General features: G+C 45.9%; 1 protein-coding gene across 4 annotated transcripts in view; it reads left to right on the top strand.

Annotated features, from left to right (window-relative positions):
• NTM (neurotrimin) overlaps positions 1-12634 on the top strand; it is a 914184-nt gene that overhangs the window by 107513 nt on the left and 794037 nt on the right. The gene's annotated exons all lie outside the window — the stretch shown is intronic.

Below are 12634 nucleotides of genomic sequence, written 5' to 3'. Positions count from 1 at the left end.
TGTAAACATGATAACTGAGGTCTAAGCCGCAGAGTGACTTACTTGTCCACGGTTACAAAGCTCATAAGGAGCACCTCAGCCCACAGTAGAAGTCTGAATTTTTATGACTTCAAATAAAGACAAGAATTCAGTGAAAACTATGAGGCTTTTCTTAGGTTTCAAGGGCCAAGCTCATTTGGGTGATTCTCTACACACAGTTACTTTGAGCCCTTTGTTGAAAGAGTGTGATCATCCGGCAGAGAAACAGAACCGCAGCTTTTCCTGCTGCATTTCATCCTGCATCATAGCTTCAGACGGTTGGTGGGCTCTTCCACTTACCTGGCCCTTTTCCTTGGACCCAGCAAAAGGGCAATGAGGGATGCAGAGCCTGTCTCCTGCCCTTGGGAACTAAGGACTGGGTAGAGACAGGACAAGAAGAAGATGTCCTCATGGTCCTGACAGCCTTGGCATTTCCTCCACAAATCTGCAAGATAATTCAAGCCGTTAAATCATCCAAAATCTTATGCAGTGACTGTCATTTTTCTGTGTGAACATCTCACTGGCTGAACACAAGCATCTCAGTAGCTGTGGTGTCCCAATTTTCTTTGTTGGAGATAACAAAACCAAATGTAATGAGTGGGAGGAGGGACTGAGTGCCAGGGGCAGACTGAGGAAGGCTCTCGGGCTTAAATACACCTAAAGCAGATCCAAAAGAAAGCAGTGATTACAGGCTAATTTTCTGCCCGCGTTATGTTGTGTCCCACCGTCTCCACAAATAGCAATTGCTTTATGCCAGAAATCTTTCTACTAAAATTCTCTTATTGGTAAATTTTGTGTTTGAAAAAAAGGAGACTAAGGGAAGATTTTTCAATTTGAAGGTGAGACTATCAGGATACCACTAAAAGATACAAGGCTGGCACACACCCAAGAGTTGATTTTCCTTTTCAAATGCAAATATTAGAGAAGGAGAAATGGTTCTGTTCTTTAATTTTGCCAGTTAAGGATGTGGGAGGTCCAAGCTTTTAGCTTTAGGAATGCACAGCTCCACCTCGTGCAAACCCACTTGGTTTCCTGGCAAGAAAGCTGATGGTGGGCTGAGGTGGGGAGCATAGGTGAGAAGAGGCTGACAAAGTTAGTCATTCCTGAGTCGTCCCAGGTGGCCCATTTGCAGGGAAAGTGAGAGGGACACAGGAGACCCTTCTTTCTCCTGCATTGATCCCACCCCTTTCCCAGGAGCAAGGAGAGTCAGCTCAGCCACTTCACTGAGACCCTCTTACTCTTCCAGTCTCTCTCTCAAGTCCTAAAGGTCTTCTTATGATATTCAATCATTCGCTCATCATCCATTCTATGATCATTTACTGAGCATCGTCTATGTGGCAGACCATGGGCCACACCTAGGGAATTAAAAAACACGGTTAAGAAAAGGAAGCTGAAAGCAGGATAGTCAAACAGAAAGTGGAACATGGGCATTGGAATCAGATCTGAATGGCAAATTTCACCAAAACCCTTCTTGCCTTGGATAAATTACTTATGATCTCATACTTGTAAATTGGGGTAGTGGGGAGTAGATTATTGGTACCTACCTTAGAGAACTGTTTAAAGGATTAAACAATACATGCAAAGCAATTATCACAGAGCCTGTCACCAGATCAGGGCTCAATAACTGTGAATTGATTCCACCCTTCTTCTGAATTCTCAATGGGGACCTGAACCTTTTTTTCTCAGGGAAGCTTCTGACTTACAACCATAAGGGCATCAGGCCCCCAGGCCAACTTCAAGAGACACTTTCTTGTGCCTGTCAGGATCCAAATCTACCATCCTCTTGACAAGGAAGCTGGAAGGAAGGATAAAGACTGTGACATGTATAGTGGGGCAGGGAGAATTTGAGACAATTCCAAGGGAAGGGTACGTGGACTGGTGAGAGGCCCTTCTGTGCCAGGTACGATGTTAGGCATTTTATATAGATTATTTTGCAGGCCTGTGTGTGGGGTAGGAATCCCTGCCCCATCCAGTCTCAACAACTCCAGGAGAATGCCACCAGAGGGGTCGGAGAGAAAAATAAGGAATGGCAACTTCCCAGAGCCCCAGAAGATCGCTGAGCCTTGGCCTTTTACCACCATGGCATGTGCATTTCTGAGGACACGTGGCAGGATCATTAAATCCTAAAAGAAATAAAGATTTGCATTGCAGTTGGGAATAAGGTGTAAATTAGCAATTAGTCAACTTTTTATCCCATGTCCCCCGCAGACAGAGTTTTGATACCAGGGAAAATCAGCTTACCCTCCAACCACCCCCAGTGGGAACCTGGGGCTTGATTTAAACTTGTCTTCACGCGTCACGTACCAGTGCTGAGGGGTGTACTTACTTTTCTTGAACATGCTGACCCCAAGCTCCTGCAGCGCACATATTGTTATGGAACCTTAAAGTGACTAACGACCTTCAAGTTTGAACGCAGCCTCAAGGGCAGGATTATGAAGGAGAAAAGGAGAGTGTTGGTCCCTATTTCTCAGAGAGTCTAGGCATGGATTATAATCCATACTTTGCCTAATATGAGCTATGTGACCTTGGGCAAATTATTTCTTTGAGCATGTTATATCTTCTGGAAAATGGCGATTGTAACATCTGACAGGGTTGTTGTAAGGCTTAATTTAGATAGCGCAATTTAAATACCAAGCACAGCAACTGCCATTTACTGGAGGCTCAGTTAATATTAGTTCCCTGATACGGAATACAGAACGAAGGACATTTGGCAAAGATTTAGTGTTTGATGATGATGATAATGATAATAGGAGCATCACTGTGGGTATTCAGACAGGAAGACAAACATGGGACTCTACTGCCTCCAGAACTTGGCAGTGAGTCGGGTGCTAGCCGTGGAAACGGGGGTGGATGCAGCTTTGCCGATTCATGCTACCAGCAGGCCCTGAAGTTCCAGTCCAGGCAGCGAGCCGTCTATGGCCAGCATGACACCAGGGTGCACGAGGAAATCGATGGAGCTGCTTGATCACTCATCTCAGTCTTCTACATCTCAGGTTCCCAGGGCCAACCACTAGTTTGTGCCCCTTCCCAATGGTAAGGACACTCTCAGATGGGGTCTCTCTCAGCTCCCTGACTTGTAGCCGCCCAGCTCTGCTTCTGATTAACCCTTTGGAACCTGGCAGAGATGGATTTCCTAGACCAAGTTTTGCTGGTCAGGAATTGGCAGGACTTAAAATAACGGAACCCCACACCATCCCTTCTTCCATATCCATTGTCATTTGGTGCTAGTTTCCTAAAGCACTAGGTTCTCTCACGATCAAGTCGAGCAACCCCAATCACCCATGAACGACTGTCAGTGTCTTCCTTTTTCTTCTTTTCCTTTCTACCAATATTCTTCTCCAACTTCTCTTTCTCCCTTGTCCTCTCATTTAGCCTTGCTCAAAATTGCTGAGTCAAAGATTCCTTTTCCTGCTGCCTCTCTCAGAAAGCTGACAAATAGCAGGATGCTAGCACTGGATGGGCCATAAATAATGCACGGTGCATAGAAACAGCTGGAGAGGCCCTCTGATTACAAAGAAAAGATCTTTCGATAACATATTATCCTATTTACTCTTCTTAATGCCACCAGTTCTTCATTCAGCAGTGGCGCACACCTACTTGTTCATCAATATGAAACCTCAGCAAAGGGCCAATGTTTCTCCTGCTGTCTGATCCCAGGTCCACCACCAGGAAGGCTTGTCTGACATCCTCTCCTGATGTCTGCCTTGCCATTCTCCAGGCCACTGGGAACCTGCCATAATGGTGGCCAGGCTAATTTCAGCTCAAGGCTTATGCTTCATTATTTTAGTCTTGTTATAGTCTTGATGTCTTGATACTTGCTGAACTCTGGAAGGGACAAAGACCTCTAACTCAGTCCCCTGATGTTTTTTTAGTGCCTAATAAGTTTCATATTCAGGACTAAGGGCTTGGTGAATCCTGGATGCCCCAAACATAAACCTGTAAAGTATGTTATTATTATTTCCAGCTTCAGTTGAGGAAGTTACAACTCAGAGAGTTAATTGATTAGTCTAAGGTCACTGAGCTAATAAATTATAAGTCTAAGATTGAAATCTAGTATCTATGACTTCATGTTCCACATTCATTTTTCTTTCTGCTGATTAAGATTCAGAATTTGAAGACTAACATAGGGGAGTATTTTAGTCAGGGTAAGAGCAAAAAACAGAATTCCACTTGGTTCAAATGAAGATATGGTAATGAAGAGATGAATTACAGAGTTTGTAGGCAAGGTAAAGAAAATCCTACAGGAATGTTGAGGCCCCCAGTGATTCACAATCAGGGGAAGCTGTTACCATCTCCAGGTCTATAGCGAAAAGAGGAAGAGATGATGTAGTTGGAGCCAAGTGAGAGCTGGAGCCATGGAGAAGAGTCTGCCTGCCAGGATTTGTGGCTCAGAAGACTCAACCACTGTCAGGATGGCAGCCCTGAAGCATAGAGAGAACAGGAAAAAGACCACTTTCTTTGTGATGCATTTGCCAAACACAACTGGAACCAGCTAGCAAGGGAGAAAGTGATGTAGTCGGTGGGGGCAGCATTCTTTGACACAGAGGAGAGCAGAGAAGGGCAGAGAATGTCTGTCAGGGGTTGGACCATGAAGAGTCATAGCACATAGAGCGAGCACGAGATCCTTTATCATATGGCTGGCTGGCATGTAAGAGAGTCACTGCCTTCTTCCTCAGGCTCTATATCCAGAGGTGGATTTTCCATGAAGCTGATGAAATTTAATCTTCGAGGTCTATTTCCATTATGTCTTGCTGCATAATGGACAACCCAGAAACTTGATGGCTTAAAACAAAAATGATTTGTTATTCCTTATATTTCCGTGGGTTGGCTGCATGGTTCTTTTGCTTTGCATGGTATCAGCTGGAGCCACTCATGCAGCTGCATTCAGCTGAGAGCTCAGCTGGGTCTGAAACATGCAAGACGGCTCCACTCGCATGTCTGGGGTCCTCAGTTCTCCTCTGCATGGTCTCTCTCTCCCCACTCGATCTCTCATCATTCTCTAGTCTAAGTTGAACTTCTTTCCACGGCAGCTGGCTTCCAGAAGGGCAAAAGCAGAAATTGTCAGACCTCATAAGACATAGATCAGGAACTGGCACAGCATCACCTCTGCCTCGTTCTATTGGTTAAAGAAAGTCAAAGACTAGCCCAGATTCAAGGGGAAGGAAAATAGATTCTACTTCATGATAGGAAGAGCAGCATGCACACACAAGGTGGGAAGAATTGTTGGGGGCCTCTCTTCAGACAATCCAGCACAGTTTGCCTTCTCACTAAAGAAATTCAAACCATCTTGTGTGGAAAATATATTTACTCCCTCACAAGGCACCCCTAATTTTCATCCCACTATGGCATCAAGCTCAAAGCCAGTATCTCATGGTCTGTATTGAGTGGAGATGTGCATGTGTCTCCTTGGGTTCAGCACCTCTTGAGCTGAAGAACTGTGAACTGAAAAATATGAGTAAAATTCTCCCACATTCAGCAAATAGTTGTGATGTGTGATCACAGGAACATGATAATTTGATTAAACACTCCCATTCAAAAAAGAGAGATATGGGAAGCACAGAGCAGTTACTGGTCCACAGTAATCCTAAAATCCAGAGGCATTTGCTGTCCACTCACCCTTCCTGAGGCCAAGACTTTTCTTTACTTAGGGGCTCTGTGAGAGTCTCCCAAGCCACTGCTTTTGTTTCTACCATCTGACACTTGGCTTTGCCCTCCAATTCATCCTTCCTTTATCATAAGAAATAGCCCAAGCTTACACCTGAGTAACTTTCTCAGCCTGCTTTCGTCCCATAGGAAGTTGAGAGTTCCAACGCCTATTGCACTTTGAACTTCCCTATTCCTTTATCCAATCTGGCAGTTCTGTCATTAGGACAAAGCTCTTTAAACTATCCTGTGTTAGCTATCAATCTTGTTGGGGTTTGCCCCAGGCCTTAGCATAATCCTTTCTGAGATTGACCTCTTTCTACCTTGGGAATGCACAGCTGCTGTGGGACAACACCCTGATGATTCCTAGGAGTCCTTTTGTCTTGCTCAGATAGCCTAGGTCATTGCCTTAAATCTTCTAGAGGTCTTAAAACAGGGTCCTCTAGCCACAGCCTTGATTTGATCTTTTCTCTAAGGCCCCTACTTTCAGAGTCTTTTGCCACCTGGAGAAACTGTTCTGGGGCCCCTATGTTTTCTCTAAATTCTGCTTGAATGCTGCTCAGTCTTTCTCTGGTTACCCTTTCTTTTGCAGTACCTTAACTTACACTACTAAAAGAAGACACTTGACATTTTCCCTGGAAATCTCCTTAGCCACGTTTGCAATGTACTCACCTCTCTGCTCTTCGAGCCTCTACTAACACTCTCCCCTTCCAGCCTTTGCCTGCTGCATCATCGCAGAGCCAACGCCACACGTCTATGGCAGCATCACACTTCTGGGTGCAATTTAGTTGTCTATTGTTGTTTATTACTGAGCAGAAAGCCTTCCCAGAACTTAATAGCTTAAAACGGCAAGCAACCATTTACTTGCTCAGGATTTTGCAATTAGTGCAGGGCTCAGCAGGGATGGCTCAAGTGTGCTCCAGACAGTGATAGTGGGGGTCATTCATGTGGCTGCATTCAGCTGGGTGCTCCTTTGGAAATGGAACATCTAAGAAGGTCTCAACTATGTTTTGGGACAGTCTATTACACAGCAATAGATAACAGAAATAGAACCCCTCACTTCTACTGGCTCCTTACAAGGCCCTGGACGAGGCACTAAAAAAAATAGTCAGCTGGTCAAATTATTTTCTAACTATAGAAAAGTAAGACATTTTAAGTGTAATTAATCAGGACTTCTATTACTTAAAATTTGACATAACATTTATCCTACTTCCCCTGTGTCAGGTGGCATTTGAATGGCCACAAGCATTTTTTGGACCCAGTAAAGAGGAATTTGCATTGGAGATACCCTTATTTTGGGTTTATTCAGCTGTACTTTATGTACTTCACAGTCACTTTCAAGCATATTCTATTCTTGCTAGCTCTTCTGATGTAGAGATGGCTTCCCAAAATGTTCCTACTGCCTGCACGAGACACCCAGCGTTACCCCAATGTGACACTGCAACAGGAATGTGTCTTCTGGGGCCTAGCACCGGAAGTGTGTGGGGAGTGGAGGAAAAACAAGGTTTGAAGGGTGAGGAGCCTGAGGATAATCTGGAAATTTCTTCCAAATATCTTAGCACACAAATGAAAGGAATTTGATAGAGTTTTTCCAGATTTGGCCAAAATCCTAAGAATTTCTATGTCATTACCAATCCTGATTTGGGAAGCTGAAAAAAACCATTCTAAATTATCAATTTAAAAAATCAACCATACTAGCAGACACACTGAATTATCTTTCTATTCTTTCTCTAGAAAATATTATAAAATTATTATCATGTGAAGAAGTGATAAATGTGTATATATATGTATATATATATATATATATATATATATATAGCTGAGAATGTAGGAAAAATATCACTGAAATGTAAGGGGAGATAGTTAATAATAATAGGTTATTTTTCTAGAGTTTCTGATGTCGCGATATTTTTCAGCTTTTAAAAATTTACGACTTGTGATTTCTTATCTTAAATAAATATTCACATTCATACTTAATTTTATATTTGTAATTTCATGATGTTTTCCTTAAAGAGGACCTCAAAACTATGTGAGATTCAGGCCCCACTGAATCTGGGCGATGCCTGTACCTAGAGCGGAGAGTTCTCTCTGAAAGGCAATGAATGGTGGGACAGTAACTAACAAAATCCTGGAGTTGGTGCTCTCTCTCAGCATGGAGGAATCATGCTCAGTGTAAAATGAATCATTTGGGTTGTGTTTCTGGGAGGATAGAGAATCAGAGGATACTAGAGCAAGATAAGACAAGATGAGGGATGGAGAAAGCAAAGAAGAAGGTCACCTCACCTGGTGGCTGCCAAGACAGATGGAAACAGCACCTTGTGGCCAGAGGGCAGCCTCAGACCTGGTCAAGATCTGGGAGCACAGGGAGAATAGTAATGCTGCTAACAATAACACAACAATAACAGCTTAGTTCTCTTATTTAATTACTGTTTCAGGCATTGTTTTGAGCACTTTGTATGTATTAACTCACTTGACCCGTTTAACATCCTGTAAGACATTTTCCACTCTCCTATCCATTTTGTAACCAAGGAAAGCAAGCACAGTGAGGGGCAGGAAGCTGCCGTGGGGCACGCTGCCTGTGTGTGGTGGAGCTGGGGCGGCTTCTGCAGCAACGCGCAATGCAATACCTTGCATTGGTACAGCAACGTGCATTTTATCAAGCAATTTTACAGACAGCATCTCACTTGCAATCCTAGTTGTCCTGGAAAGTTGGCAGGACAGTTGCTGCTAGTCTCATTTTATGGGTGATTAATTGAAATCTAAAACTACAAAGTGACATTTTTAATCACACAGCTAGTAAGTGGTGGTATTGGATCTGAAAACCAACTCCTGTATGCTTTTCATTATATCACACTGTGGATTAATATACTTCAGCTGTAGTACTTTTCAGTTTCTAAAACATCTTTACGTATAATGCTAACTCAATAACTTCCCCAACTTTATAATAAAAGTATTGTTATTATCCCGGTGTTACCAAAGAGAAATATGTGAGTCAGAGAGACGGACGAAGCATAGACTGTACCTGGCTTTTGACTCCTCGGTGGTAATAACTGTGATAATGAAGATGACGATGATGGCAGCTCAGACGGTGCCTCTGATGCAAAGCCGATCTGCAGGTTAGACGGAGGCCCCCATTTCACAGATGAGGCAGTGGGCCAGAAACATTGAGACTTTTTCAAGAGGCAAATCAGAATTAAACCAGGTTTAAAAGAATATAAACCCTGGCAACTTTTTCTTACACTGTACCTCCCTATTCCTTTGCCCAGAAACCATTACTGGGATTCTATTTTCTACTCCATCAAGGCTGAGCAACTAACTTTTATATTCATGGCATCCACGATTGAGCCTAACCTACATACCCATCCTAATTTTTTCTTTGTAGCCTCTTATTTCAACTTTATTTCTTACCAAACTTATAATCATTTCTCCTCAAATATCTTTCATTCTTGTACCACTAAGAGTCTGTCATCCAACAAGTTCTATTTCCCTACTTTTTACCAAGTACTACACTCAACACACACAATTCTCTCTTTCTCAAATGTGCTTCCCCCACCTCTACCTTTCAAAACCTTCTATGTCACTTAAGGTTATGCTCTCATGTGTCAGGAACAGAGTAAATATGAATAAATGATTACTATTAATATTATCACTATTTTCATCATCAGTCATCCAATAACTATTTGAGTGTGTGCAATGTGTCCAAGCACCGTGAGGTGTTAGAAAAACAGTTACAAATAAGACACGATATTGGCCTCCAGGAACCACGGTGGGTGTGGGGAGGGTGGATGGAAGGAAAGCGGGGACACGCGATGAGTATGAGAGGGCAACTGACGGTGCCGTGAATCACCAGCCCGCTGTGGCGGCATTGAGAGCCTTTCAGAAAGGGCCGGGCCGCCTGGGGAACACGACAAAGTCGCCCAAGCGAACACAGAGTCACAGTGAATGGATGGCTGTCCAGTCTGCCTGAGACCACGGGTCTTTCTGAGTCACTGATCCCTGAGAACTAAAACTGCAACAGTCCTGGCAAACCAGGACTGTGGTCACTCTGCTGCCTGGCAAATATTTCTGAATGAATGAATGAGTAAATCATGCATGAATACACAAGAGGAATAATCCACTACCAGTTGACCTCCCTCTGAATATTTGCAAACCCAAATCTGACCTGAGGGTTCGCAGCTGCCCCCTGCAGGGTCCTGTCCACAGTGATGTTCATTCAGAGGCTGCTGTCCATGGCACGATTTTAATAAGGAAGAAGATGGAGCTGTCACCAGAAGGTGGGTGAAGATAGCTCTGGAAATCTCCCCTCCCCAAGCCCATGTGTTTCATTAAAATATGTATGACAACATTTCTCCTCCTATTATTGTATTACACCATCCTTAATTGCATAATTCAACATTTTCAAGGGTATTTGGAGGAAATTTGGATGGTTCATTGACTGGTATTTGAAGGAAGCTGAGAATTAAATTAAAAAACATGAGAGGAAATTAGTAGTAAAAGAGACTGATTGAAGGGCTGACGTGGCTGACTCTGCGCTCCCGCCCCGGCGCCGAGGCACCAGTTTGGGTCTTTGGCCCTTCACACATCGCGCGGTGCTCCCAGCCCGGTCAGCAGGGGCCTCGCCTTCAGTCCGGGCCGGCCCGCGGCTGCAAGAAGCCTGCTGCGGGGTCCTCCCTGCCCTCGCCCCTCGCCCCTGTTGTTTGCGGTGTTTGTGATTTTTGACACGCGTTTTGCAGATTGCGTGTTTTCGCCTGCTCTGTTGTCTGCGCCCGGCTCTCGGGCTGATTGCAATCACGCTGATTAGGAGGTGGCGCCGGCCGGCGGCCCAGGCCGGCTCCGCCGCTGCCTGTGCGGTCGTCCTGGGCTCCTGGCTCCTGCTCCCTGCCCTGCAAACTTCCCTCTCCCACCCAGCATGGGTTCCCCTCCTTCCCTCCTCCCGGGTGCTGAGATCTTGCGCCGCAGCCTGGGCCAGCAGCCAGCAGAAGCTGGCGTGAAAATGAGGCTGGGCGGGGGCCTGAGGCTCTGGGACGGCCCCCAAGCTCCTGGCAGACATTCCAGCCCCAAAGCCGTTCCTGTCGTGGGAGCGCCCTCCTCCAGGCGCAGCAAAAGCCCCAGGTTCCAGTCGGCTTTACATGCTTACTCCCAGAACGGCTGCAAATCAACAGAACTAGCAAACTGATGCTTTCCGCTTCACTGGTGGGTGGTTTTGCTAGCAAAAGAGAACGCTGGAGGGTGTGGGAGGTGTCAATTTATCAAAAGGGATGCAAGGAATTTGAAACGTGATTGCAAGAAATCTGAATGGCCTTCCAACTCCAGCGAGAGGCAGACTGAGATCTTTGGCTGAATTCAAAACTGGATGCCTTTGGACTGAAGGCACGTTGAGTTCCGGGGGAGCAAGTGAGTGGTCTGTGACCGAATGTTCAAAATGATGCAGATCCCTTCCTTGCCCTTGTCAGCACTGGGATTGTCTGGGTGAAGCTCCCACTGTAGGGCTAGGGAGGAGGGGGCCTTCTGGGGTCCTTTCCTGCCCTGGGATTTAGGGTTCATGGCTGAGAATAACCTAGGCAATGGCTTTCACACCCCTTTGCCCCAAAGAATGATGCTTTCGCAGTCCTGCTGGCAGCCAGGTGGGGTCCAGCCTCTGTCTGCGAAGGAACAGGCCTCCTGGTGACCTTGCATCTGTGCTGCTGTCACATGGGCAGGGTTCCTGCAGACGGGCCCCTCGCCCTCAGGGCAGTAGTGTTCAGCTTGGAAAGGACCTTCCTGAAGACAACTGGCAGCATCCTTGCTTGCAGACAAAGCAGGGGAGCGAGACCCCAGCAGGCCAGGGGCTGGCACAGCCAAGGGCAAGGAGCGCTGGGGCCTGGGCCACAGCCACATCCTATGACCTTATGGCTCTCCTGGAGGGGTCCCAGGAAGCTACTGGGAGCTGCATGCTGAGGGGGTAAAGATTAGCAAAGCCCTCCCTACTGGGGGCGTCATCTTGACCCAGCATCTTTGTCAGCTTATTTGAGAGCATTTAGCTTGTTCCAGTTCAATAATTCATTCAATAAAACTGTGAAGGCCTGGCATGATCTCGGATTGGAGTGTGGCTACAGGTACAAGGCTGCCCCAACTGACGGCCCCTCCCAGCACCTCCACCACCCACCCTCGAAGTGAGTACCAGGTGATGTTAACATCATTGGAACTGATAATGGGAATAATGACAGCAACCTGGGAATAGGCAGGGGGGTCTCTGTGAGGCCTTACCTGGACAACACAACCCCCACAGAGCCTAGCCCAGCAGTGGTCCCGCATGCCTCTCCCTCGCAGCTCGCTCCTGAACAGAGACAGATTTCTGTTACTGAATTCTCTCCAGCCCGAGATAGATGCTCAGAGGCTGGGCTTCGCTTCACAGCAAGGTGCTCAGGCTTTGGAGGAGAAACGTGGCTCCATGTGATCTCTGGTCGGCGAGGAGCCACGCGTTTCCATCTCCTCTCGCACCAACTCCTGGGGAATGGGGCCCCCATCTCCATCCCACCTACCATTTTGTGCCAAAAGTTGCTGCTGCCAAGAGGCCCTTCCTGAGCCCATATCGCGCTTGGTGCTGTGGATGGTGCCACCATGTTAAAACTGCTGAGGACAGAGGCAGCTTTGACTAGACGTTGGGAGTATGGGCCCTGCAGTCAGACAGACCCAAGTTCAAGTCCTGGCTTAGGCCCCACCGCTCTTGTGATGTCAGATAGAACTGTGTTCAGTTTCACTTTCCTTAGAATAGAGGTGATACTACTACCCGCCTTGAGGAGTGGTCATGAAGAGTGATGCACGTGTTGCTTGGCACGTGGCTAATATTTATTGAATGCTCACTAACAGTTACTGAAATAATATTAAATATTTTATATTGTCGTTTTATTGATTCTGCTGTTATTTTTATTATGATTATCATAAGATTCTTCTGAGTCCTGCAAATGGCTCCAACCTCTGCCCTGGGGCCAGG

The sequence above is a fragment of the Equus asinus genome, chromosome 20 (genome assembly GCF_041296235.1).
Source record: "Equus asinus isolate D_3611 breed Donkey chromosome 20, EquAss-T2T_v2, whole genome shotgun sequence".
Classification (NCBI taxonomy): domain Eukaryota; kingdom Metazoa; phylum Chordata; class Mammalia; order Perissodactyla; family Equidae; genus Equus; species Equus asinus.
Note: the sequence above shows the minus strand (reverse complement) of the source record. Positions and strands in the feature narration are given on the sequence as shown.